This window comes from Schistocerca serialis, chromosome 8 (assembly GCF_023864345.2).
Source record: "Schistocerca serialis cubense isolate TAMUIC-IGC-003099 chromosome 8, iqSchSeri2.2, whole genome shotgun sequence".
NCBI lineage: Eukaryota > Metazoa > Arthropoda > Insecta > Orthoptera > Acrididae > Schistocerca > Schistocerca serialis.
In genome coordinates this window covers 587,095,178-587,118,803 of record NC_064645.1, presented here as the reverse complement: position 1 = coordinate 587,118,803, position 23,626 = coordinate 587,095,178, and positions in this window count along the sequence as shown.

The window sequence follows — 23,626 nt, the reverse complement described above, 5'->3', positions numbered from 1 at the left end:
GTGTCTATTAGCACTACAGGGGGACCATAAAAATCAAACACCACTGACATAAATTTTGGTATTGCACAGGGGTCAATATTAGGATCATTTCTTTTTATTATCTATGTTAATGATATTCAGTCTATAACAAACCATGCAACAGCTATCTTATATGCAGATGATACCACGTTAATATGCCGCAATCCAAGTTATTCGAAGCTCGAAGTGGAATCCAATACTGCAGCAGACTTAATTCTGCAGTATTTTAATGAAAACAAACAAAAATTAAACACAAATAAATCAGCCTATATTAATTTGATCTTGTGAGGCAAAAAACTCATGAAAACCAAATTTTAATGGGTGACAAATACATTAAAAAGCAATACTCAACCAAATTTCTTGGCCTGACACTTGATGCAGAGTTTAACTGGTCTGACCATGTAAATGATATTTGCGGAAAGCTATGTACTACCATATATGTCCTAAGAAAACTGACACCTTTTTGTGACATCACCACTCTGAGGCAAATATATTTTGCACTGTTTAAATCCTATTTAAGCTATGGGATAGAGGTATGGGGATCCAGCAGTAAAGGTAATATGAAAAGTGTACTTATCTTACAAAAGAAGGCACTTAGAATCATGAGAAAGAAATGGCCAGGGAGTCCTGCAGAAATTTGTTTACAGAATTTAAAATACTAGCTGTTAATAACCTGTATGTACTGAAGATAATCATTATGGCAGCAAACAATAAGAAAACACTTAATAAAGAAATACATGATCACAACACTAGAGGTAGAGAGAGAGCCCACATCATCCCTCATAGAACAACACTTTATGAGAAAAGCCCTCGCTATGCAGGCATAAAACTACAGAATTCCTTCCATCCCAATATCTCCAAATTGCCCACTACAAAACTAAAATAGGAATTAAAATTATGGGTCCTAAACAATACTGTACATTCAATAGATGAGTTTCTAGATTTAGTGCACTCGTATGATGGAAGGCCATCTATCGAAAAATATATGTAATCTCAGATCTTAGACTGTGTCACAAACTGTAAATATTTTAATCTCAGATCTGAATCCCGTGTCACAAACTGTAGATCCCTTAAGCTTATAATCTCCCCTATCTTGCCAAAGGTGTTTAATTTCTTTCCATACGTTGTCTTTACTCTGCTCTTGTGCTATGTCTTGTAATGACGACGAAATGAAATTTTCAAATGCAACTTGTTGCATGTGCATGACGCTGAAATTTGCTTTGCAGAAGTTGGTTGCGATGTCTTGCTGTTGTTGCTGAGAGAACGGGATAGTGCGTCTGCTACAATATTTTGTGTGCCGGGAATGTGAACAATTGTAAAATTAAATTCCTGTAAATAAAGTTCCCATCTGCTTAATTTGGCGTGTGTAAATTTAGCGGAAAGTAAAAACTGTATAGCTCTATGATCTGTGTAAACGGTAGTGTGTCTTCCATAAAGAAAATGCCGAAATCTCGTAAATGCCCAAACAACACATAATGTTTCAAGTTCTGTAACAGAATAATTACGTTCAGCAGGTGACAGAATGCGACTTGCAAAGGCGATGTTTTTAATTACTGTAGTAGCATCTTCTTCAATTTCCCGAAAAATGTGTACACCTAAAGCGGTGTTAGAACTGTCGGTGGCAATGGAAAAATTTCTAGTAAGATCTGGATGTGATAAAAGTGGTGCATTCAACAAAGTTTCTTTCAGGTTCATAAATTCAGAATGTGCTTGCCTATCCCAGGACCAAATAGTGTTTTTACCCGTCAATTGACATAATATAGAGGTGTCTAAAGCAGAGTAATCAATAAATTTACGAAAAAAGTTAGTTAAACCCAAAAAGCTACGTAGTTGTTTCTTCGTCGTAGGAACAGTAATGTCACGTAAAGCTTGAAGTTTTTCCGGGTCAGGCGCAATGCCTTCTGCTGAAATTACATGTCCAAGAAATTTTATAGAAGTTTTGTCAAAGTGCGATTTACTGGGATTAACTGTGAGTCCTTGTGCACGAAAAGTTCGTAACAGTTGTTCAAGAATCAGATTGTGTTCAGACCAGTTAGCTTCTGCAATAAGAATGTCGCCTACGTACGTTGTGATTCTGTCTTTTAATGCAAAAGTGTGTCTCGGATGTCGTCAAAAGTAATCACATTTTCGTGAACAAGATTCTGCGTATCTGAAGTATTGCTTGCGTTACTGTAAGATGCAACCTGTACTATATCTAGTCAAATTCTATCTGACGTGCTATCATTTGCAGGAGGATGCTGTGGCATTTCCACTATTTGTACTGTTCTGTTATTTCTTCCTGGCGTATTACGTTCGGGGTAATATCTACTGTCTGGTTCATTCATGATAATATGTTGTTGCGGATGATTTTGCTACTGATAAGACCGACTGTTATTAAACGTACGCTGAAAATTGTGCTCATTACTTTTACGTCTGTCATGATAGTCATTGCTATATGGCGCGTTGCGATAGAAATTGAAATGATGTGTTTTCTGTACGTACTGGTTTCCTTGTTGCGGTGCGTTACTATTTGTTGGAGCTGACGCTATACGTGTAGGCGGCGAAACATTAAAACTCGGTTGACCTTGTACATTACATTGTTGGTTAGGTATGCTAACCGGTTGGTTTTGTTGCCTTTGTTGGGAAAAGCCTCTATTGTTAACAAACGGTGTTTGCTGTTGCTGATAATTTTGACGATACTGATAATTAAAATTTTGTCTGTTATTAAAGTTACGCTGGTATTTCTTTTCATTCCTGGAGTGTCTAATGAAAATTGTCACTTTCGGTAAAACTTGTCACATCGGGTTTTCTTTACTCGTTTCTATTTCTAGATAGATCGATAGTTAAAGAGCTATTTTGATAGATATAAAGGGTAGTAGAAGAGAAGGTAGTAGTGCAGAAAACTAAAGATGAAACAGCACTATTATGGCTTGGGGCCCTGTGCACGCTACGGCACATATTCATCGAAGCGTAATGAATCCCCTGAGGTCTATTACGCGCTGCAAATAAATTTTAGTTTTTGCGTTACAGGCAATGCCGGTGAAAATTCAAAGGCAAATTGTTGTATCCAATCCAATTCTAGTTTCTGCATTACAGTCCGAGCTGATAAAACTACAAAAGCAATCTGTCGTATCCAGTGCAAAGCGTGACTCTGTGTTCTGTCATTGTTAAGTACCTTAGATTTTTTTACGGATAAAAATTGCTTATAATTAACGTTATCGTCTCTGAATGTGTGAACAGGTTCAGGTTTGTATAACAGTCTGTTTGTCTGTGACTGTTCGGAGTCTAACTCACGTATTCTCTGTAAATTACCTAGATTATACTGGCTGTGTGAGTGTGACAAATGTTCGTAACGTGGCGTATGCTGTGCCGTGTTAGAGGCTGAAACATTTTTCATCTCTGTCACTTCTCGCTGCAAAATTGACAATTTTCTACGTAATGTATTATTGGACGAACCTATCTCACTGATTGTCTGCTGTAAATTTTGGAATTCAGGTGTTTGATTCAACGAAACCGGTGAAGTATCGTCTGATTTGGTGTCATTATTACTTTCGATAACATCAATACGACTGGTCAATTCATCATATTTTTCAGTCAGTATTTTTACCTGATCATCGTTTTTAGTCTCGCAAGCATTAATTTGTTCTTGTATTTTACGTTTGGTTTTGTTCAACTTTTTAACGTCTGCTTTGATGGCATCGGGATCCTGAATTAGTTCTAATTGTTCAAGTCTGTCGGTCACTGTCTGAAAGTCTATTTTGTGTGTGTGTCTGTTTTTGTTTTAAGATCGGAGATTTCATCATGCAATTCAGTGTTCAACTGTTTGATACTATTAATTTCGTCTGATACTGTAGCAATATTGTTGTCTACGTATGTTTTCGCTTTCGTAAACAATTTACGCTTATCTTCCTGTCTCTCTGCAGTAATTGTTTCCATTACTTGTCGCTTTACTTTATTCTGTTCCTCTATAAATTTACGGTAACGCGTTTCACTGTTTTGTAGGTGGTGATTAAAATGTTCGTCAATTTGGCTGTTCTGTTGGTCAAATTTCGCGTCTACTTTTGCATCCAGTGTGCGCGAAAGTTCTGCTGACATTAATTTAAACTCGTCGCGTAACTGTGTTGCGTTTTCAGAGCATTGTTTAGCGACTGCACTAATTTCGTCTCTAAGTAATTTAGTAGTGGCTGTTTGCGTATTATTTAATTCTTGAGCCACAGATCTAATTTCTTCACTACTATTCCTGGCACAAACCTTAATCTCCTCACGTAATTGTTCTTTAGTATCATGACATTGCACGGCAACAGCTGTAATCTGTTCACTAAGCTGTTTGAAATTGTTGTCAACTTTTTCAGTAAGTTTTTTGTAATTTTCATTAAGTTGTTTGAAGTTGTTATCTTGTCTTTCATTCTGTTGTTTGGAATTTTCATTAAGTTGTTGCTTCAAATTTTCACTAAGTTGTTGTTTGAGATTTTCATTATTTTGTTTGTTTGATTCATGAAGTTGTAGCAATAATGTCATAACTTGATCCATGCCAAAAGTGCCTACTCTATTCTCTGTGCTGTTTAATGGCGTACCTGCAATTGTCGCGTTTTGTGTAACCATTCGGTCATTTTCTGATTCTTGAAAAGGTTCGCCAATTGGATGTGCACTGTTAGTCACTATATCGGAATCAAATAAATCTGACGTATTCTGATTACACTGTTCATTTTCGTTAGAAAAATTTGTCTGTTCGCTACGTAAATTTTGCAAATTTTGAAAATTTGGACGACAGCAGTGCTGCGTCGTGGCCCTGTAAGATCATTCTGAATAAAAAGCAAAAATTCTTACCTCAATAAAAAAACGACGAATATATCTGCTCTTACCTAAAATTTTTTTTGGCACAGCTCCGTGCAATGCTGGCTTATACATTTGTGATTTGTGAAAGGAAGCAACTGATTTTTTTTAATTAATGCTTTTTTTAAAAAAAATTGCTTTACATTACCAAAATTATTATTTGGACATTTTTAAAAACATTTGGATGACAGTTCAGATACATTACTAGATATGCGCAACGCTGCTTCTTTACCTTATACAATAATACTCCATCTCCAGATTCCCGACCAGAGCAGACTAGCCACAACTAACTGCTACAGTTATACAGTTCGTACTGCAGTCAACACTGCTCCCTGGTCAGCGATTCTTATATCGCAGACAACGCATACCTCTTACAAGCTAAGTACTGCAATAACAAACTGTTTTTATGTATAGTCCATATATGTAACATTGTTCTCGCAAGTAAATTTAGATAAAGTTGTGTAGATAACAATGCCAGGCAATAATATGTATCTGTAGAAAGTAAAGGCTCTGACTTATCCGGAAGACTGGTACAAAAAAAATAAAAAAAAAAATAAAATTGAAATCAGTTGATGCTGAATCAAAATAAATAAATAAAATAAGATAAATAAATAAACAGGCTCCTTACTCTCCTGATATGACCCCCTGCGACTTCTGTCTGTTCTCCAAACCCTAGAGGCCACTAAAATGAACGCGATTTCGATCGAGAGTGGACTTCATGACAACAACGACAACCGGAGTTAATCCCATTCCAAAAGAGGTTTTTTCAGCGTTCTTCCAACAATGGCAGTACCACTGGGAGAAGTGTGTGGAATCCCAAGGGAACAACTTTGAGGTGATCAGGTGTCGAATGCTCCAGGAAAGCCAGTTTTTTCCCAGCCAAAGGTCGAATACTTTTCTAACAGACTTCGTGTTTTTTGCGTTTGCCCTCACGCAAATCAAATTGTTAACCACACAGCAAAGAAAAATGCGTCATATGAAAGAGGGGAGCACCATGACGCTGCCAGTGTGCAGATATTATTTGTAATCATAGTGTATAAAAACATAGAGCATCAAGAATTTTTCATTTATGTGCCAATCAGCGAAAGTATTGCAATTTCTTTACAAGTTAAAGCAAAATGAAGATGAGGAAATCAAATTGTACCTCTCAGCGAGCAGCTTGGACTGGTACTCTCAAAAGATTGACAGAATAATGAATTCAGCAATGACACACATTTCAATAGGAATTGATTGAAAACTCGGAGCTAATCGGGTGCCTGATTACATTCTGCAAGATGGCCATCTGGACTTGTGATTCTCGTCGATATCGGTGCTGTGGATGTAGCAGCAAATCACTGTGCACGTCATGCAAACTATAGGGATATGCCACGCTTGCCTCCTCCACAGCATATCCAACTTCCGAATCCGTCACCACTGTGGAAAAGTTACCTAATCCGACATGTACTTCATGGGACAGCCATTGAAACCGCAGAATAGTTAATGAGTGTTGCATGCCATATCTGTATAAATTGTTTATATCCAGGTGCAAGATGTAACTTGAATTAACCATTGTTTTATTGAACTTTTTGCCCATTTGCAGGCTATTTGCTTTGGCATGCTAATGGACAGTAAGTCCTACGTAAATCCCGATCTCAAGAAACAGCACAATGTGAACAGCAGTTAAGAGTTTGATATTGATTTCTGTGCTATTGAGTAAGGCGTCCAATGAAAGACCGGGTGCAGATAGTAGAATTTAGGACCCATTATGGATGTTTCCATGTACACGCTCTGGAATGCCTCGAAAATTTCTGCAAGTAAAGCGTACATTTGTGTTCATGTAGAGCTGTGCAGAACCTCCCAAATTCGAGGAGTCAGACTGACCCAAATAACCGTGGCGTGCCCATGTTCTGCATTCGTTATGACATTGCCTGTAAGATTACTGGAAAGTGATGTTACATCAGGCTATACGGTTTCATGGAGTTTATCCATTGATTCCAGATACTCGGTGGGAAAACACCTTTCGTCGTCATGATCTGAAGCTTAGCATAATCAAGATGGGTCTTTGAGTGAGATATAGAAGTTTCTAACGCCTGGGCAAGTTTTTGAGGTGATGCATAAAGCGTAGCGAGTGCAAGAAATGCGGTGTAAAGTTCTTAGTGATTCTCTTGGAATATGAAAAGTATTTTTCTATGTTCTCAGCTAGGATACTAGCCTGATCATTTGTACAAAGTAAAATTGGCCAAGTACTAAACGAGGTAATGAGCATCACACACGCTCATGTTGTGAAGAAAAAATTGTGACGAATCATGGCAGTTTATAGTTCAGATTGTGTATTATGTCCTACATTGACGAACTTCCCGTTTAGATAACAATGATTACTATATGGTGTTCCAATTTTATTGGTTAATTATAGCTCACAAACATAGCAGTCAAATGCATTGTCATTGAATGCTTCATCTTTCTGCAGGGTGGCAGTAGGAATGTTGGTACGATAAATCACACCAATCTTCTTTAGAAGTTCTTCTGGCTCAGAGATCAACATTTTGCAAGCTTTCCCCTAATGTATCATCCCAACTAATTAATATTTAAGTCGTATGAATACACAACCTGAGACACTCCGATAAATGGTAAATGTCATTCAGTGAGCGTAGTATTTAAGGCAGTGGGGTCAGCCTCACAGTACGGCACTGGAATGAGAAGGCACTCTGTTAGCATATACAACAAAGGATGCGTGCCCCTGGAGGTGAAATTTCTTAAAGTGTAAGAACTTAGTCGTCTCATTATCTCTGTATGTACCAGTTCTTGTGTAGAGCAATTGAGCAGATACTCTGTTAGTCGATCGCTTTTATAAAATAGCTTCAGTCATCTAGGGCAAATTTGCCTTGCACCACAATGTTTTGACAACTGGTGGAAATTAAGCGTGACGTATTCTCAATCGAGCAGTGGTGTTGAGAGGTTAACAAGAGACCTGCATGCTTTGGTTGCTGACTGGCAAAATGAGCTGGCTTTTGTCTAGGTCGTATATGTGAAAGAGATGTGGGGAATCTGCCACTCAAATGTAGCAACATCATGGAGTTCGACAGGCAGTTCATTATCAGCATGGTTATTCGTCTTGCAAGCTAGAAGTAACTAAGAAAAGCAAAAGTTGTCATTATCTTAGATTGTAATAATACACTTTGTCAGCTATATACTCTGTATGAGGAACATGGGAAGAACCCTTTGATTGCCATAAAGGCCCGATTCTCTAAAAGGCAACAAAGATGTTCTGGAAAGCTGTTAGTAGAATCCTGTACTTGGACATTAATTGAGATGTGTTTAATCCATTAAACTGGGGGGGGGGGGGGGGTTCTACATGTGATGATGATTCCAACATTGCTACAAGAAAAGCACGGTAGAAAAATATTGTGATGTTGTGTGTGTAAATACCTGGTAAGAATCACTTGTAAGCGAAAAGATTTTTTTGAGATGTACATGAACTAGTATTCATGTAAGCAGTCATCTGTGTCTGTATCGCACCATGAGGACTTCATCCACATCGAGTGTATCTGGCTCTAATTGGGCTAGTTATTCCCTGCTGCCTCAATACTTTCCAAAATATTTGAGGGTGGCCTCATCATGTCATTATCCAACATTCCTGGAAACGAAATAATCATCAAATAAGCATTGTATTGAAGAATAAATTATTTTTGTAGAAATATGTTTATGAATCATCACTCATGTACACAACTGTCCATAATACCAACTTCCACAAACTCTTGGATAAGAACTGTCTAATCATACAAGACTAATCTATCGCCTGAGATTCGGTTGTCAATTTGCAGGTCAACAGATGTTCATCCAAACAAAGGCTGGATGCCTCACCATATTATAATCATCGTCATCATTATGACCAGACGGTGATGGGACCTGGCTATCCCCAATTCCTGACCCCCATCACATCATCAATGCTGGGACTGAGGATTGTCTCAATATTTCCTGAACAAAAAAGAAAAGACAACTATGTCTCGAGTGTGAATATAAATACACGCATGCACATATGTAGAGAGAGACGTGTGTGCACAACTACACAGAGTGTTATGATAGGATATAGGCCATTACTTACAGGGATTTTATGATTGGTAGTGTTATTGAGGGCTAGTTCTGCCATCTTGGACTGCCCACCATTGGCATATAGGTGGTGCAACCATACTGGACCTACCAGCTTCGTTTGTTCTCTGAGGGTTATAAAAAGTTGGCCATCAACGCAGACTGATTTGCAGCCAGCGTGGATGGTTCTGCAGTGTTGAGTTATAAGGGTCCACAACTTGAGCAGGGAACTGGGCAAGGGGTGGGAGGTGGGGGTTGTAACTAAATGTCGTCCTACCCTGCTATGAGTGTCTGCCTAAAATTTCATGTCTGTAAGCGACATAATTAATACCACTGTCAGGCCAAAATTTTCAGGTGCATGTAATGTGTGTTGTTCGTCGATAGGGGGACTTCGGATGTGAGGAACGTTGTCACAGAGGTGAAGGAGAGGAACACGCCGTTCCCACTGTGGGTAAAGGCAGGCACATACTGCTGGCTGTGGGAGAGGTGGGACACAGGGAGTGGTATGGCACTGCCAAACTGGTTTGGAAGCGAGGGTGAGACGAGCACTGGCCACATCCTGAAGAGTGGGGGCACATAGTGCTGCTGGTCTGCATGAGTGGAAAGACACAGCGTGGGTGTCAGAATGTGGCGGGCCCTCATCCACAAAAGAAGTGGTCGTGAATGATGAGCCAGTAATCACATTTCAGTGTTGCTGCAAATATTCAGAATAAAAAGGTAGAATTGTTTACAAATAACGCCTTTCTTTCCCACTACTCCTGGCAGTGCAGTGCAACCATATAAAAACACTCTAACAAAGTCCCTGTATGACTGTTTATATACAGAAACTCCTGAGGGTAACAGTTAGTTCTGCTGTTCACCTTAACCTTGTTGTCGGAGTTCACCATCTTTGAATGTGACTCGTTCTTGTGTAACACAACTTGCTCTTTATATTCATGAAGTAATAAGTGCTATCGACAGGGGATGTCAAATTGATTTCATATTTTTAGGTTTACAGAAGGCTTTCGACACCGTTCCTCACAAGCGTCTTCTAATCAAACTGCGTGCCTACGGAGTACCGCCTCAGTTGTGCGACTGGATTCGTGATTTCCTGTCAGGAAGGTCACAGTTCGTAGTAATAGACGGAAAGTAATCGAGTAAAACAGAAATAATATCCGGCGTTCCCCAAGGAAGTGTTACAGGCCCTCTATTGTTCCTGATCTATATAAACGAAATAGGAGACAATCTGAGTAGCCGTCATAGATTGTTTTCAGATGATGCTGTCATTTACCCTCTTGTAAAGTCATCAGATGATCAAAACGACTTGCAAAATGATTTAGATAAGATATCTGTATGGTGTGAAAAGAGGCAATTGACCCTGAATACAGAAAAGTACGAAGTTATTCACAAGAGAACTAAAATAAATCAGCTAAGTTTCGATTACGCGATAAGTCACACAAGTCTGAGGGCTGTAAATTCAACTAGATACTTAGGGATTACAATTACAGACAACCTAAATTGGAACGATTACATAGATAATATTGTGGGTAGAGCAAACCAAAAACTGCGATTCATTGGCAGAACACTTAGAAGGTGCAACAGGTCTACCAAAGAGACTGCTTACACTACGCTTGTCCGCCCTATTCTGGAGTACTGCTGTGCGGTGTGGGATCCGCATCAGGAGGGACTGACGGATGACATCGAAAAAGTACAAAGAAGGGCAGCTCGTTTTGTATTTTGTCGAAATAGGGGAGATAGTGTCACAGACATGATACGTGAATTGGAGTGGCAATCATTAAAACAAAGGCGTCTTTCGTTGCGACGGGATCTTCTCGTGAAATTTCAATCACCAGTTTTCTGCTCCGATTGCGAAAACATTCTGTTGGCACCCACCTGCATAGGGAGAAATGATCATCACGATAAAATAACAGAAATCAGGGCTCACACGGAAAAATTTAAGTGCTAGTTTTCCCGCGTGCCGTTCGAGAGTGGAACGGTAGAGAGACAGCTTGAAGGTGGTTCATTGAACCCTCTGCCAGGCACTTTATTGTGAATAGCAGAGTAATCACGTAGATGTAGATGTAGACATAGAGGCCAGTATCTTTGACTTTCCTGTGACCATTTGACCTTGAGGGCTGAGTCCACCACCTTGGAAAAATTCTGGCAACCATGCAGGCTGCGCCAGTACTCCCAATCAATAGGACAATTGTCTATTTTAGATTTTTAAATTTTCCACCATTTTACATCAAAATCAGAAGTATATGAAGATGATGTCTGTTCTTTCGGACATGTCCGGAAGAACATATACACTTGCGATCTTGCAGCTCTCGAAGAATGAAATTACAATGAAATCCAGACCATTAGCAGCTTACAGACGTTGATAAATGTCAACGGGGACAGTTGAAAACGTGTGCCCCGACCGTGACGGGGATCCCGGGATCTGCTTATATAGCAGACGCTCAATCCGACTGAGCCATCGAGGAAACAGAGGATAGTGCTGTAAGTAGGCTGTTTATGTTTTCTCTATGTAAGTAGGCTGTTTAGGTTTTTTATTGGCAACGCCACCTCTGTATGACAATCACTGGCTGTGCTGTGGGCAGTCTGTGTCTGCTTTGCATTGTTGTAATACTCGCCATTGTAGTGTTAGGCAGCTGGCTGTGAACAGCGCGTAGCGTTGCGCAGTTGGAGGTGAGCCGCCAGCAGTGGTGGATGTGGGGAGAGAGATGGCGGAGGTTTGTAATTTGTCATGAACTGATATATATATATTATGACTTGTGATGATATTAAGGTAAATACACTGTTTGCTCTCTATTAATATCTTTCATTTGCTAACTACCCCTATCAGTAGTTAGTGCCTTCAGTAGTTTGAATCTTTTATTTAGCTGGCAGTAGTGGCGCTCGCTGTATTGCAGTAGCTTGAGCAGCGAAGATTTTTGTGAGGTAAGTGATTTGTGAAAGGTATAGTTTAATGTTTGTCAGGGCCATTCTTTAGTAGGAAATTTTGAAAGTCAGATTGCGTTGCGCTAAAAATATTGTGTGTCAGGTTAAGCACAGTCCTGTATAATTGTTCAAAGGGGACGTTTCAGTGCGACTGCAGGAACTTGCTCCCCGTGAGACCCACACTTACAACTTACTGTCCACACACTACATTTCTAGTGCCTCTGCCCACTACGCTCATTACTCGCGGCAGTCAGTCTACCGATTCCCGTAATAGTTTGAGCAATGTTGAGTGCATCCGCACTGAAGATGACAATTGGTCGGTAAGCCTAATCTATCATTCTATTCGTCTTCTTATAGATAAGGCTTACCAGCCAATGATTTCCTTCAGTTCAGATGCACTCACATCGCTCCAGAGCGTCACTCCTGGTTGTCGGTCAGGGCCGTATGGCGGGCAATAGTCACGTTCGTATCCCACTACAATCTCGGGCTCCTCCAGTCACGTCTTTGCTGGTCATGGAGGCTCAGTCCAAAGCTCACTCATCACTGAAGACAGTTCTAAACTACTCAGTCACATTACAAACCAAGACGTGTCTGGAGACTCTCCAGACTGTGGTGGGACACCAACGTGACTGTCCATAGCATGGTCCGACAACCAGGAGTACTGGTCTGGAATGTCATTTCTTTTCGTAGCAGGACCCCTTTGGTTTACATCCGCCGCATCACAGTGGCAGGTCGACGATACTGCATGTCCCGTTTTGTTGCCATTCTGGCAAGCCATCCCGGGCTTACATTTCTGCAAGATAATTCCCGTCCGCACACGGCGAGAGTTTCTGTTTTCTGTCTTCGTGCTAGCCAAACCTTGCTTTGCGCAGCATTGTCACCAGATCTCTTCCCAACTGAGAACGTTTGGAGAATTACGAGCAGGGTCCTCCAACTGCCTCGGGATTTTGCCAATCCAACACGCCAATTGGACACATTTTGACACGATGTCCCTCAGGACATCCAACAACTCAATCAGTAAATGGCAAGTCGAATAACTGCTTGCATAATGGCCAGAAGTGTATCCAATCCGTTACTAACTTGCTCAGTTTGGGAAGCTCTTTCTCTTGAATAAATCATCGAACCGTTCTGAAACTGTAATCATTTGTTTCTCTTTACATGTATATCACACCTGCATTCCGTGCATTCGGATAATTCCTTCATGGTGCGTCGTTCTTTTTTTGTGTTAGAGTGTATTTCTAGAAATTTCCTTTTTAATTACTAGGTGAGAAATCCAGAATTGCCCAGGTATTTAGTTATGGCTGTTCCCCTGTCGTCCTGCACATGAAATTGATTTTTGGCTTATAAAACTTCTTTATATGCAACGTTTGAAGTAATATTACTGTGGACGTGAACAAAGAGCTTGTTTGATTCACTAACACGGGAGAGAGTCACGTAGAGCTAGCCGTGCAAAAAGCAAATGACATTTAGGACCACGCCTGCAACACGAAGCATCTGGGCTTGTGCTTTGCTTATAGTCATAGCATAACATAAGCTCACAGGGAATTGTAAACGTTTAAGGCAAACTTGTTAGGAATAACCGGGATCCGGGGTATAAAAATGTGCTTCCTTGCATTACTTTAATTCAAAATTTGCGCTTCTATGAGCATACATTTGGAAAAGTAACTACGCCTCGTACGTACCATTATAAAATTTCGGTGCGTTAAAATTTCGCAACGGAATAATCGGGACACAATGTTTTTCAAATTAATCTTATATGATGGAAGGCGAGGTAGTCTAAAACAGTTAAAAAAATTCGACTGGATAGTTGTTAGAGTCATCCAGCTCCATAAATTTGTTAATAGAGATGTACTCTACACTTTCTCCCTCAACATGAGTATGCATGTCCGAGTTAATTTTTGCATCTTGATTGCTTTGAGGTGTCAATATAGCCCTGTTACAAGGGCAAGATGAGTTGTTTGAATTTCATAGCAATAAATGGAAGGACTCAGAGGTGAAAATATGGCAGGGCATAAATTACCAGGCAAAACGATTTGAATTTGTTTTGGAAATTTGTGGTAAGTTCCTATCGCACCAAACTGCTGAGGTCAACGGTTCCTAGGCCTAAACACTACTTAATCTAACTTACGCTAGAGACAACACACACGCATACCCGAGGGAGGACTCGAACCCTCGACGGGGAGAGCCGCGCGAACCGTCGCCAGGCGCCTGAGACCGCGTGGCTACCTCGCGCGGAAAAACAGTTTGACCATCGTCTTCGGGCTGTGTACCATTGCCAAAACAATAAGTCGGAGAACGCCGGTGTATTTTATTCTGTTGCCTCCTATTCGCAATCGCATGTTCACTGTTAAATGTATCCACGTGATTGTCGACACAAACATGAGATCCTGAAGCATGCACATCTGAACGTGTACCCCGCGGTACAACTGGAAAAACCGCCGCAAGAAGCATTGTAATACCACCCATGGGTTGACTGTTTTGTCGAACATTTCTCAGGGATCTATCAGCTGCCTCTGCTGCACTTCGAGTATCCATCGTCTATTTGTCCTATAATACTAAGCAGCAGTCGTCTTGAACACTCGCTTTGTCGCTGTTTCTACAGATGTCAAATAAAGTGTGTTCACTGATACCCTAATCATAGGCAGGATACTCTTTCGGGGAATTTCAGAGTGTGAGACAATGTGTGCCATTCGCGATCAGCACTCAGCCGAGACTCTCTTTTGATAAAAGTTTCCAGAGTTGTAGACAATGACTGGCACTGATGATTAGTGCAATCACACATCTGGTTTTCACTGAGAACAGTGGCGGTTTTCTCTTTGAGTAAAGGTTCTCGGGAGTGAGATAAAGTACGACGTTCTCGATCAGAGTTACTTCGTGCCTCGTTTTCGGAAGGAATTTTCAAAGAGCGAGTTAAAGCCTGGTGTCGATCTGCAACTAGCATTGCCTCAAGAACTACACTAATGGCCATTAAAATTGCTACACCAAGAAGAAATGCAGATGATAAACGGGTATTCATTGGACAGATATATTATACTAGAAGTGATATATGATTACATTTTCACGCAATTTGGGTGCATAGATCCTGAGAAATCAGTACCCAGAACAACCATCTCTGGCCGTAATAACGGCCTTGATACGCCTGGGCATTGAGTCAAACAGAGCTTGGTGGCGTGTATAGATACATCTGCCCATGCAGCTTCAACGCCATACCACAGTACATTAAGAGTAGTGACTGGCGTATTGTGACGAGCCAGTTGCTCGGCCACCATTGACCACACGTTTTCAAGTGGAGAGAGATCTGGAGAATGTGCTGGCCTGGGCAGCAGTCGAACATTTTCTGTATCCGGAAAGGCCCGTACAGGGCCTGCAACATGTGGTCGTGCATTAGCCTGCTGAAATGTAGGGTTTCCCAGGGATCGAATGAAGGGTAGAGCCACGGGTCGTAACGCATCTGAAATGTAACGTCCACCGTTCAAAGTGCCATCAGTGCGAGCAAGAGGTGACCAATACGTGTAACCAATGGCATCCCATACCATCACGCCGGGTAATACGCCAGTATGGCGATGATGAATACAAGCTTCCAATGTGCGTACAACGCGATGTCAACAAACACGGATATGACCATCATGATGCTGTAAACAAAACCTGGATTCATCCGAAATAATGACGTTTTGCCATTCGTGCACTCAGGTTCGTCGTTGAGTACACCATCGCAGGCGCTCCTGTCTGTGATGCAGCGTCAAGGGTAACCGCAGCCGTGGTCTCCGAGCTGATAGTCCATGCTGCTGCAAACGTCGTCGAACTGTTCGTGCAGATGGTTGTTGTCTTGCAAACGTCCCCACCTGTTGACTCAGGGATCGAAACGTGGCTGCACGATCCGTTAAAGCCATATGGATGAGATGCCTGTCATCTCGACTGCTAGTGATACGAGGCCGTTGGGATCTAGCACGGCGTTCCGTATTACCCTCCTGCACCCACCAATTCCATATTCTGCTAACAGTCATTGGATCTCGACCAACGCGAGCAGCAACGTCCCGATACGATAAACCGCAATCGCGATAGGCTACAATCCGACCTTTATCAAAGTAGGAAACGTGATGGTACGCATTTCTCCTCCTTACACGAGGCATCACAACAACGTTTCACCAGGCAACGCCGGTCAACTGCTGTTTGTGTAGGAGAAATCGGTTGGAAACTTTCCTTATGTTAGCACGTTGTAGGTGTCGTCACCGGCGCCAGCCTTGTGTGAATGCTCTGAAAAGCTAATCATTTGCATATCACAGCATCTTCTGCCTATCGCTTACATTTCGCGTCTGTAGCACTGTGGGGCGGCGGTTAAGTTTGTAAAAATAAATGAATTGCTGTATAATTGCTTGCATGTTGAATCAGTATCAGGCTTTTAGAATGTTATTAATGCTGTCTTTCGCCGTTCTCAACACTGGCTCTCTATTTACTTTTTAGCCCCCAGAAAGTGATTTAACAAAACGTGAAGCTTGTAATTGGAGTTCCTAGTGCCCACTTGATCTGAGAATACCATTATAGTTGCAGCTTATAGCTCTGAGGAATTAGGAGATTGTCCGGGATTTCTAATCAAAAACGATTTTCCAAAATAGTTGAGTATACTCTGAAATTCACTGATAAAAAAAACACAAGTATCCCTACAACCTAACTAACAGAGCAGTTCAGAGTCTAATGCGCTGATGCAACTATAAATGTCCGAATTAAATGTTAAAAAGAATGCTCGCCATAATTTGATGAAAATATTTCATCAAACGCCACGCTAAATATTTGGTAGAATGTCTGTCCCGCGACGGCACGTGAAAATACGACAATACGCAAACTGAAGCTAGTTAATGAAAATCATCCCAGAATTAACACTTCACTTGAAATGTTTTCATGGTTCCGCGTATCTCTAGTAACTTAATATGGCACCCGAGGCTGTTTGTAGCAGTGACACTGATGCGACGCGACTCCCGACACAGATGGCGTGTCATTCAGCGTCTGGAGAGAACTGGGGCCTTGCTTGCTCGTGCAGCGTTCTTATGTATAAAGCCGCGGTGCAGACGGCTAAGGGAACGCCTGATCAAATCGGCTCTCCCGACTAGCCGCTGGGCTAGTAACGCACCACTTCAAGTTACATAATAATTTATAGCTTCTTTTGCTGATGGCTGATGAAGCTCTTAATTTAAACGTGCATTTGGCACGCAGGTAAGTATTGGTAATAAAATTTTGACGTGGCTAAGTTAAATATTTTGGGCGAGAGAATTAATTAAATTACACTGCACGCAGTAGATGAGTTCTGAACTGGCCCTTTTGAGATCCGCTATCGCTATAATTTTATAGGTATTCAAAAGAAACTTTTCACATCTTCATAGTCATAGCGGACCTCCAACCTATTTAAATCCAAACATCCTAGCCTTATTTAACTTAATCTATCTTGCTTCCTGCAGTTTTGAGATGAAAACCAGAAAATCATGAATTTCCACTAAAATCTTAATTTGTGAAATCCAAAGTACTGTTTTTATTAAATCATTATGAAAGATGAATCTAAATATAAATTTTGAAGTCTCTAGCTCTTTTCTGTTGTGCCAATGATTTTTTTAGAAAAATGTCCAAATTTCGAAAATAGCTCAAGTTATCGAACTGATATTTAACACACATTAACTTAGTATTATTCCTGACATGCTAGAAAAGTTTTAGGTCATTTGCTTGATTTTTAAGGTATTGCGCAACATTTATGACGTCAGAGCTAGTTACAGCAGATTGGCTGGCACACAATGGAAACTGATGTGAATTTACTACAGCGTGAGTAGGCTGCTTCCCTACATCACCTTCTACTTAAATTTTTTGTTTATGAATGTTAATGAATGAAAAAAAATTTAATTAAAAAAGGGAAGCAAGAGTACAGTTTAACTCCCTATGAAAAATCAAAATTGAAATATAAACCTGTAGAAACATTAAAGAAAACTGATTACCTACATTAATTATTTAAATTGTAGGCATGTTCACTGCCTTTTAAACAATGTCATTACTCAAAATTTTAAGCAAAGTCAATGAAATATTTTGGCATATATATTGCCTTAGACAAACAAACACATACAAATTGAAAAATTATGAAAATCTTAGGTCCATTAAATACATTAAATACATTTTTACATACACAAATTCAAAGAAAATAACATGATTCATAAACAGATGATTATCTCTTAGCAGTCTTTTCTAAATCTGAAAGAAAATTTCACAAATAATTTTTACACACGTGGTTGTAGCCGCTTTGGCTGGCGTCCTACACTTCCATTCACAAGGGTAGAGGAGGGGAAGTTGCTATGGTGTGCGTCCTTCACGTTCTCTCTAAATTACATGGGGGAAAGGGGAGGGGTCACCGTGAATTGTGTCCAAGTCACTCCATGCTTTCACGCAGCTACCAGGCTGCCATTATCTGGTTTGTCCTGCAGAACAAACAAAAAGAGTGCCTCAGACTCTGTTCACTTAATATCTATGGGTGGGTCACAATGAAATGGGGATATGTACATTTTATCCTTCAATATGTTACTGGAACAAAGTTAATAGAACTTTTTCAATTTTACTCTCACAGTTACTTAACTGTCATAAAATCGGTAAACAAATGTCTCAAAATGCCGTTAGTCACGTACTAGAGAAAATTTATGCTCAAGGCATACAATCATGAATCCTATTTAATCTCAATTTATCATTTCTGGGCCGGAACACTGAACCAATGCTCGGTACATTCCTGACAAATCTGTATTTTATTTACTTAACTGACTCATCTTCGATTACCTTATTCTTAGAGATAGTATGAGTATATTTGATTAGTAGTTGTCTTCTCAGCTTCTTTGTACATGTGAGTAACTTGTGGTAATAGTACAGTTCTGAGTGTTCAAAACACACTACGTTTAGTTGACTACAAAATCCACTTATTGGTCCTCTGCTGCTGTGTCAGTTCCACCCTGCAATTATGTACTTACTTACTTTGCTAATGTATGAACTTAAGTAATACTCACTCCATTAAAATTTAAAGCATAGGATAGCACATTTATTTCATATCTATAATGTATTGCAGCTGATCAGTTTGCTGACGTGGCAATCCATTTCCACTCGATCGGACGCTGAAACCTCAGGCAGTCTCTCTCAGACCTACCACTAAAGTGCATCAAGTAAATATGGACGAGCGTAATGCTAAATTCCTTAAACCTATAGGACACCATGAGCTGCTCTGTCTCATCTAACATAAGGGTACCTATGGTCGCATTCACGCCTCCAACTCATAACCTCAATACGTGCAGGTGTATCCTGTCACACACTACACTAAAATAATGGCCAGCTCCAACCTTATAAATACTTCAGGGACGTGTCCTTCACGTCTCAACCACAAACACTGCTCAATTCTGTTACACTGCCTTTCCTTGCTACACCAGGTGAGTTTAATCTTACAACTTATCTGCATATTTTTCCTAACACTAAGCAATCTCTTTTACTATTTCTTAGTTAGCTCTAATGCATACACTAGGTTTCACTACCACTTCAGATCCTGCTTGTACATGAATTCATATATCTTTTTAAATTACTGTTGGTGGACCATTTCCAATAAAACAACACTTTGTACTTACTATATTACCAGGGTACTATACATAATTGTTACTCAAATACATTTGTATCTTCACTACGTCATACTTCTCTATTGTTTGTCACTATTAGGTTTGTCACATTAGGTATTTTTTTTCACTAATCGGTAGATAGAATGGTTACATAACTCATGGCTTGATAGCCATGACAGAAAATTTTCATGTCTGGAAAAAAAGAGGTCGAAATTTTTGAGGACAGGAAAGAGGAAGAATGAGTGAGACCTGAAAGGGAAATAAGATCTCACACAGCTGGGACTGCACAGCTGCCACACTGTGTAGAGGTTACAGAACAACCTCCTCCCTACAGCATTGATTAGCTTAATGCTGGCTTGATAGTCATAACGGAAAATTTTAGTATTTGGAAAGAAAAGTCGAAATTTTTGAGGATAGGAAAGAGGAAGAATGAGTGAGACCTGAAAGGGAAAGAAGATCTCACACAGCTGGGACTGCACAGCTGCCACACTGTGTAGAGGTTACAGAACAACCTCCTCCCTACAGCATTCATTGGTTTAATGCTGTATTGATAACCATACTGGAAAATTTAATGTATGAAAGAAAAGGTCGAAATTTTTGAGGACAGGAAAGAGGAAGAATGAGTGAGACCTGAAAGGGAAAGAAGATCTCACACAGCTGGGACTGCACAGCTGCCACACTGTGTAGAGGTTACAGAACAACCTCCTCCCTACAGCATTCATTCATAACCTATGCCCACGCCACGTCGATCTGAAAATACTTTATGATACCTTTTTAGAACCTGTCTCTGATTAGCTGAAATTTTATCGATTTCCTGCAATTTAGCTTCTATTTTGTCTAAAATAATTGCTTCTTCTTCTTCTGTGTTCAGCTTATTTGTACTAAGATTAACACCTTCGTCCCAATACCTCCTATTTTTCAGAACTCGTATAGGCAGCTCCCAAGTTTCATGATCAGTTACTACATGTCTATCACTAAAAGGTACTATAATTACTCCGGTTATTGGCAAGACCATTTTTAACTGGCTTCTTTCAAAGTCAACAACACTCTGATATTTTGACAAGAAATCTGTGGCAATTAAAACCTCAATACTGAGATTATTTACAATTAAACAAGGATGATCAATTAAATTACCATTAATGTTAAAGGGTAGTAAACCTTCTTGCTTTACCGTTTTTGAAACCTTGCCAGTAGCACCAATTATTCTTAGTCCTGATACCCTCATTACTGTAAGCTTGTCTTTACCAGGTAATGCATCAAAGAAGGACTGAGATGTTGCACTCACCTCACTTCCACTGTCTAAGAGACAACGTACATTGATACCCAACATATTCACTATTATTATAGGGTGGCTTATTCTAGGTTGTACAGGTGGTTCCTCAAATTCATCTAGTAGTTCCTTTTGGATTTGTCTCCAACTAAAGTGATCGACATCTGTCTTCATTACATTTAGGTCACAGTGTGTAGGGGTTTCCTGAATTACATTTTCAGCTGCCTTTTCCAGTCGGTCTATTAATTTTAAATCGAAACACCGCACGACTTCATTACATTTAGTTTGCTGAACATGACCCAAATTACTGTAGTCTGAGCGATTCTGCGTCTCCAGACCGGGCATAACACTAGTTACAGCTAAACCACTTTTACCATTATCGTCGGTTTCCTTCTCAAGTGACAACTGGTCACAGCTACTGGGTTCATTGACCCTCAACAGGCTACCCTCTACATTCTCACTTATCTCCTGTCCTAAATCTATTAGTACATTATCAACATCCTACACAGGCACTTTAGATAAGAGCACATCATCTTCATCGTAAATATAAGCATGAATTTCTTCTGCTTCTTCACCTGTCAATTCAATATTTTGTAGCTCTTCCCTATCGTTACACAGCTGCGCCTTCTCTTTCACTTCCCACTTAGAAAGCGTCTCTAACACGGTATCTATCAAATACTGTGAGTGATCTAATATTTCTGTTGTATCCTTAGGTGCTACCGACTCTTCATCCACATGTTCGGTTTGAGTATTCTGATCTGTCTTACCAATTCCCTTAACTACTGGCTTAGGAAAAGTAACCGCCTGGTGAGCGCCAGTGTCCTCATAGACGGGAACTAGTTTTCCTGCCTCGGCCTACTACTGTTTCCTTTATTTTCATTATAGTTGACTGGCACAGCATTACTTTCCATACTGTTGTTTACATGCATATTTCTGTTTGGAACAAAATTATTATCCCTTGGACGCCATTGTTGGTTCTGATAATTATTTCCCCAATTCCTACCTCTCTTAGGATGGCGAACACCTACTGTTCTGATGTTTACATTGCCATTTTGCTCGTTCCTAAAATTACTACTATTATTATTAGAATTTCTGTTATTACGTGATTGCTCCTCATTGGCCGCAACACGTTCTACACGTTCCAGATACTCAATGAAACGATCCAGATTGTCTCTAGGGGCTGATATAATTCTAGTTTGCCAATACCATGGCAGTTTGGCTTCAAGACCTAGTATTATCATTTCAGGTTTCAGCTTTTCGTCCAAATGTGACAAACGTGAAATCCATGACCTAGCAAACTCTTTAATGGACTCCTTGCCTGCATTGAAGCGTTTTCCACTCCAAAATTCTCTCAACACTTCATTTTGCTTATTGCTGGACCAATACTCATTAATGAAAGCTGTTTTAAACTCGGCTAATGTTTTACACTTCAACATAACATCAGCTGACCAACGCATGGCGTCACCTGCTAAATGGCTTCTAATAAATGAGATTTTCTCTCGTTCAGACCAAGTTGGTGGAATCACATCTTCAAAATCGTTCCAGAAATCTAGCGGGTGGATATTTTTGTCTGGATCAAACCGCAAGAACTGTCGACACCCGATAAAAGCGGCGTTTGCAGCTACAACTTGTTGTATACTACCATTACCAGAAGTTACTGAAACTACTTTACTCTCAATGTTAGCAATGTTAGTACTAATATTTTCTACTTTCATTTCAACATTATCTACTCTTTGCACAATATGAGTAGTATCAGTTTTGATTGCATCTATGTCTGCTTGACATATGTTTACTTTTATATTAACATCTTTAAATCTATCTGAGCACAGTTCAGACTCCGCCTCGATCTTTTCTGTTAACTTGTGCTCCAGCTTCGCATCTTCCATTTGGAAGTCTTTGCGAACCTCAGCAACTTCGGATTTAACTGTTTTATACATTTCAGAAAACTGTTGAGCAACCTTTTTCTTAATATCCTCATGATTGTAATCAATTTTATAATTCAAACTGTCTAGATCCTCTTTCAACTTATTGCAACCAGCCTTGAAGGTATCGTCCATTACCTCCAATCGTTTATTAAAATTAGTTTGGCTGGCCATAATCTCATACTTTAATTCAGCATTACTGCTTTTGACCTGTTCACTTATTTCAGACTTTAACTCAGCATTACTGGATTCTAATTTATTGTCCATTGCCTCAAACCGCATATTAAAATTTGTTTGACTGGCAGCTATTGCTTGTAATATAACATTTAGATCAACAGCCCCAGCATCTTTGGGTTGCTCACTAGCTGGCTTTTTATCACACTCAGGTGACGAAAAACTTGCTCCAACACCAGAATCATCAAAACTAAATGAAACTTCTGATTGATTAGTCATATCTAACTTCTCCTTCTTAAACTCTACCATCTCTGATGACTGTTTCATTTTTAATTCATCAGAGAAACTATCATCCAATAAATTTTCACTTAACTTAGTTCCTTCTGCACGACGTATGGCGTTGCCGGCGCGGCGTACCAGGATTCCTGATGCGACGTGGCACGTTGAACTGCAGACGGCTCTCCGACGGCTGTTGTGTGCTTGCGTGGCCCGCAATTGCAGGCTCTGCGCCGGCTGCTCCAGCGGACGACTGCGGTGCGGCGAGACTGGCTTCTCGCTATGCCGGCAGCACCGCTAGACTCAGTGCCAGCTCCGTCAATCCAGATGTGTTGTTAATCCAATTGCGTCGTCCACATGCACACGTAACACATTCACTGTTTTATACTCAGTTGCGTGTCGCATTTCACTCGCGAATCCGAATAGTTAAAAATCACTTTCACTTAGTTGATTTCCTGGTCGATGCACCATATGTGGGGCGGCGACTAACTTGTAAAAAAATCTAATTGCTGTATAAATGCTTGCATGTTGAATCAGTTTCAGGCTTTTAGAAT